Consider the following 6,253-nt stretch of genomic DNA (forward strand, 5'->3'; position numbering starts at 1 on the left):
TCCATGAGCCAAGAATGACAGCGTCTTCAGAGGAGAGAGATGTATACATGACACATCTTTATGTTCCCTAAAATTTCAGGGTAGGCTTCACTAATGAGCTAGGATGGGCTAACTTTGGACAGGCTCAACCGAACATGTGTGCAGGTGTGCACGTATGTATCTCCGCTTGTGTGTGACGGTGAGAGGTTAGTGTTAGGCGTCTTCCTCAATCCCTTTTCTGCCTTACTTCAAGACAGGGTTTCTCACTGAACCTAAAGCTCAGGGATCTGGCGAGGCTAGGCTGGCTGGCCACTAAGTCTCAAGTAGCCCCTGAGTTCCATCTCCTCACTCCTGGGGCTGTAAGCCTGGCCTTTTCATATGAATTCTAGGGGACTGCACTCAGCTCCTCACGTCTGCATGGCAAGCGCTTTACCATCTCCCCAGCCCTGCCACAGACAGTGCAAATGTATGGCTCCTTGAGGGAATTTATGAACACACACATGTTACAGACACATGATATATATATATACACATACACACACACACACACACACATATACATATACATATACAAGTTACATATAGACATATATATACATGTACACATACTACATATACACATATGTTACATGCACATAAATACACATTATATACACATATTATATATATGTGCACACCTACACACTCACACAGACACTCAGACAAATACACACACACAGACACACACACACACACATGGTTCATGGGTAGTTTCCCTCCAAGAGTCAGATCGAGGGGGTGGGTAACTAGAATGACCCCTGCCCTTTATAACATGAATCATGGGCAAAGTAACATACATCTGTTTGGATACAGAGTCTGAGAGGGCACTACCCTGTGAGAGAAGGGTTCAAGCCCTTGCTCAGTGCTGGGCATTCCCACACTGGCCTTAGAGGAGGCTATAATATATATATATATATATTATCTGTTGATCAGATTCACCTGCTGCTATATATTAGACTCTTGGGTTCAGGGGAGAAATCTTAGTTAAGTGCTGGAATCAGCTGAGATACTGACATTTCAAGTGGAGAGCAACGGTGTCTGCTGTGTTCAGAAGCTCGGTGATGGTCTGATCCACACAGCATGTGGCTCAGACAGCAATGCAGCAGACAGAACGAAAAACCAGTGACAGGCAGTCAGTAGTAATTATGGATGCTAAATACTATACCCGAGATTTCACGTGAGAGCACGAGAAGGCAGCAGTCGATGAGAAAGGTGTTCTCTGAATAAATCAATGAGGAGTGATAAAATTAAAATGATTGAGGCTGATCACTCATGCTAAAGCCAAGTAGGATCATTAAAACTTAGCTACAACACACTTGGCACTCAGTATAACCAAAATAATAATAATAATAAAATCATAATAATAATAATAATAATAATATCAGAACACTGCCACCAACCTCCTTCATCTTCCTCAGTTGAGGAAAGGTACGTGGTCATACGGGGACTTTGGCAGCACCCTGCCCTTCTCCTCTTTGTTCACAGGTCTCTCCTCCAGCCCTGTCTACCTCCTCTGTTGTGACCACCTCCTGCCTCGGTTTCAGGCCCTTTGGGTGAATGAGTATGCATGACATACAAACTCGTATGACGATCAACAGGGGAGAGGGCTCCAGGAAAGCTATGGGGAGAAGCTTCAAGTTTTGCCTGCTGTTTGATTCAGGCCATCCCCAGTGATCCCATTTTCCGGGAGGAAGGAGGCAGCCCTGGCCCTCTGCAGTTGTTTCTGTCACCTGAGGTCAGGATGTCTCCTGTGTGAATCAACCTGGAAGCTGCACTCAGGTTCTTTGTGCTCTACCGGAAGCCAAGGCAACGGGGCATTTCCCCAATGTCCATACATGGGCAGCATCTCCCAGAGATTCTGATTTCATTTCGATCACGCTGTGGGTATAACTACTTGCTACGGGCCTCTATAGAGGGTCATGGGGAGAACGTAGAGACAACTAGACCACGATGATCAGAGAAGGAAAAATAGTCACCTTATCTCATGAATATGACACACATCTCATAAGGATACATAAAATAGCTTTAAAGTCCACGATACAGAACCTACAGAGTTACTTTCCCAATTTGGGACAACCCAGTCCAGTTTGGCTTTGTGCTTTATTCTGCTTTGCTGAACGGACTATGTCTCCCTATATCCGACACATTCTATGAGCTCCCTAACAGATCAGTGGTACAGGCTGGAAAGGAGAGACACCCTACAGGAATAGGAAATGATTCATCCCCAAGTCACCAATTTACATAAAAAATAATGTTTTCCTTTGGGGAAAAAGTAAAGACGGTTTGTGAGGTATCTATTCACAAACATAGTCATTCAGCATACCCCCATCAAATATTACAAACATATTTATCTTATTAAGGTGATTACTAAAAATACTGAGTCTTATTTTAATTAAAATGCTACTAAAAAAATTTAAGACATGGCATCTGTTAAATTATTAATCACCACTTTAGGAAAATGTAGGACTGTGGGCTGGTAGAGAGGTTGGTAGAAGGAGAGAACTGATTCCCACCAGCTGTCCTCTTGGCTTCTACATGCATTATTCTGTGATGCTTGAAACAACACACAGTAAGATAGAATGTGCATTATAGAAAGAGAAAACAAAGTAAATCAATGCTACTGAAATTTATGCTGACAATAAGACATCAAAGGGTTAAAGCTGTGAGCTAATGACCTTTTCTACACATGCATATAATATATATCTACATATATACAGATATGTGTGTGTGTGTGTGTGTCTAGTTAACAGTACAATCATTCAGGTTCTAAGATGTTTGTCTCTCCTTGGCGTCTCCTATCTGAGGGCACATGAACATCTCTACAGCACTGATATTTTAATTCTACCCAGTTTTAGCCTGCATAAAACGAGTCTGTCTTGATGGAGGACTTGCTATGAGAAATCCTGTCTATACCCAAAGTGCTTGCAATTTCTTGAAAAGCCCAAGAAACGAAACACATTTGAACAATACTTTTTAAGCCAGAGGTATACTATGAGCCATTGGCAACTCCAACGTACCTTCCCATTTTAATGCTACTATTTCCAGTCATGTATTTATATTTTATTCAGCACACCCTTCAGTTCTATTCTACCCCCTTGCTACATAGCCCGTCAGTAATCTATCTTTAGTCACTAAAGATCCACACTTGGACCTACCAAGGGCCCAGTCTCCCAGACATCTCTTCTTACCCTGTCTCATTAATACCTCTCGCGAAAGCAATCAAAGACACGGATTTTGAAAACTGTCACTGCACTGTGCCCCATGACCACCAATACCAATAGTTAGTACTTTAAAACAAAACCCATCCATGTACACACAATCATCAATCTTTTGTTGAAGCCTAAGGGACAAAATTAGCCTTATACAGTAGGAAATCTGTTCACATTTTAAACAAAATTTCCTTCATTTAGCCATCCCATCGGTAGCCTGACAGATCTCTGTCCTAATTTTTGTCCCAACTCAGAACATAGGGACTCCAGGTACAATGTCACAAATGAAGGGTCCTGTCCTCAGGACCCGTCTCCTCAATTCCTCAGATTTACACTCAGCAAGATGCTCAAGTTCTGGACTGACTTGCAAAACTAACTAAACTGCCTTCACCTTTCAGAAAAGGCAGTGAAGCACACATGCCCTGGATTAAACAGTTCATGGGGTAATTGTAATTACACTACTCACTTCTATAGCTAGCCAATCTTAATTCTCCAGAAAAGCATGCACACATGCATAGCTTTTATAAGGACGGACTACGAGCTAAGCAGCCTTTATTTTTTGCTTTCTATCACCTCAACTGTGAGCTCTGGTTTCTACTCTGCCTGCTAGTCTACGTGCTGCGTGCTGCTACGTTCGCTGGAGATGTTGGATGAACTCTTGCTTCCCTGAAGATCAGATCCCGCTGAACTTAACTGTTTCAGCCAAGCTGAGTACAGGAGCATCCTGGGAAATTCCCTGTACATAGTTGGAGCTGGCTGGTGGCTTCCTGATGTCAGCAGCAGGGTTTGCTAGTGACATTAAGAACAAAGGCAGACAGGAAGTTAGCTACTAAGGTCAATTTGGAAAGGAGCTAAGAAAACCAACCCTTCAAGGACCGACACACCAGTAAACAAGGCCTGAGGAAAATTCCACCCACCTCAGAGACCCACACCAGAAAGCTGGTGCTATTACTGATAGCAGAGTCGTAGTCCTGAATGGTTTGTCTGATGGCTAATTCTCACAATTCTGCTGTTGTTATCACTGGCCCTTTTTTGTTTGTTTGTTTGTTTGTTTTGGTGGTACTGGGAATAGAACCGAGGTCTCAGAAATGCAAGGTCAGGAGAGCTACATTTTTAGTCAAAATGTTTTTAAAATGTATTAAAAGATTGAATTAGAGTAGACAAAATTTTTCTGAAAGGGAAAGCACCCCCTGCCAAACTGCCCCCTCCCCAGAAAACACACCAAAAAGATCAAGTACTAAGCCCATGCACAGGGTGAGCCCATGGGACAGTCATTTGTGACCTTGCCACACTTTCATTCCAGAGACTACTTATACATGGAAGGAGCAATCCCTGCCATCCGCCCGAGCTAGCAGAGCTAATAGGCTTCTAATTAATTTCCAGGAGATTGCTGTTATAACTAACAGGTTTTAAACATTTGGTTGATTGGGGAAAATGAATTGAATATAATGTATTTGATTTGGAAAATTAGTTTTCATTCTATGTGCTTACCATAATAGTGTTTATTTTAAGTTTACATGATTCCATTAAGAGTCCCAGAACACCACTGGGTTGTTTTTGTCCTGACAGAGCCCTATCCTACTTAAAAAGGGGGGGGGGATTTTTACATTTACATTTTTTTGGTTAGCCTTTCTTTGAGGGCACATTAAATTCATTTTTTGTGGCTCTCATAAAAAAAAAAAATCTTTGCTCTATCATAAAGCAACAGGCACCAAATACTTCAAAATGATGCCAGTGGTTCCTCGGTGAGAAGGCCACTCAGCCGTCAGACACAAATCCTCCACGGCCAAGGCTGGGCCCAGTCCTAGGAAGCAGCTCTGTTTACTAAGTTTCACTTGATTCCTCTTGACAACCATTGAAACAACGAATGTTGGGAAATGTCCCTCAGAGAACCCACGACAATGGCAGGAGATCAGTGCTTTTATATTTAGCTAATACTATTTTTAAAAGGAGAAAATATTTCTTCCTGAAAGGATTAAGGGCAGGCTTATTAAAGACACCTGCAAATGAAGTGAGTGACAACAGATCTGAATCGTGTTTGATAAGTGAGCTATCCTTCACGTAAAACCCCTTCGGGGGTGCGGGAACAACAGCGTCAAGATTCACCGCTTTTTAGATTCTAGAAATTGGCTAACAGGATCCAACAGTGGTTAAGTGTACCAGCAGTGTTTGGGTGGACGATGAATAAAGACCCTGGAGTCTCTGGCTAAATTGAAGTATGAGGCTAGAGGCTAGAATCTTCTCTCCTCACAAGGCGGACGGAGAATGCTTTGTACTGGAATCAAGAAGTACCTGTCAAGTATCGTCCCTCCACAGGCGCTATAAAAACACACAACACAAGATGGATTCTAATTAGCAGGGCTCACTCTGCTAAACTCACAATGGGCCAGCTAGCTTTGGAAACTCAACCTCGGCCTGGCTCAGGGCTGTGGAGAGAGCCCTTTGCTAATAATTCTTGTCGAAGTAATTAATAATTGCTGTCAAAACATGTGCTTAAAGTTATCTGTATTTCTATGGGACGGGGGACTCTGCAGTGAGAGGTTGTTTCCCGAGGGTAAGAGCATAGCTGAAGCCAGTAGGAAACATTTTAAAAATAACTTCACAGAACCAAGAGTCTGGTGTGCTTCTCTGCTGTGCAGACTCCGCCTGTGGGCCCCGGGTGGGTGTGAGGAGAAGTCTTCACCTATGGGTCATGCTGTTTGCAGTCCCGGGCTCCCTTTCTGTGTGACTAACAGGATTCCAGCTCAACTGTGGATCCCAGGGGCCCTGCAAGACTGGGGCTCAACAGAATCCCTGGTGACAATTCCACTTCCTGTCTGCAACCTGGCTTCCGGTGAGCAGCTGTAAACTGGCAATGGTTAGGAAGAGGGAAAGGGGTTCAGTCTCATTGCAAGTGAGCCACAGGCATCTGGGACTTTAAAATCTGCACAGCTTTTGAGAGATGCATTTCTTCTCCAAAATAAACGCTTAGGGGGAAACAAAAAAAAAAAAAAAAAAAAAGATCCCCTGCCTGAGTCACTGAAAAA

At 43.0% G+C, this 6,253-nt stretch overlaps 1 protein-coding gene across 1 annotated transcript in view; it reads right to left on the minus strand.

The window, feature by feature from the left end:
* Abcc4 (ATP binding cassette subfamily C member 4) overlaps positions 1-6,253 on the minus strand; it is a 219,589-nt gene that overhangs the window by 66,187 nt on the left and 147,149 nt on the right. The window lies entirely within an intron of this gene.

The sequence above is a fragment of the Grammomys surdaster genome, unplaced genomic scaffold (assembly GCF_004785775.1).
Source record: "Grammomys surdaster isolate TR1022 unplaced genomic scaffold, NIH_TR_1.0 65, whole genome shotgun sequence".
Taxonomy (NCBI): domain Eukaryota; kingdom Metazoa; phylum Chordata; class Mammalia; order Rodentia; family Muridae; genus Grammomys; species Grammomys surdaster.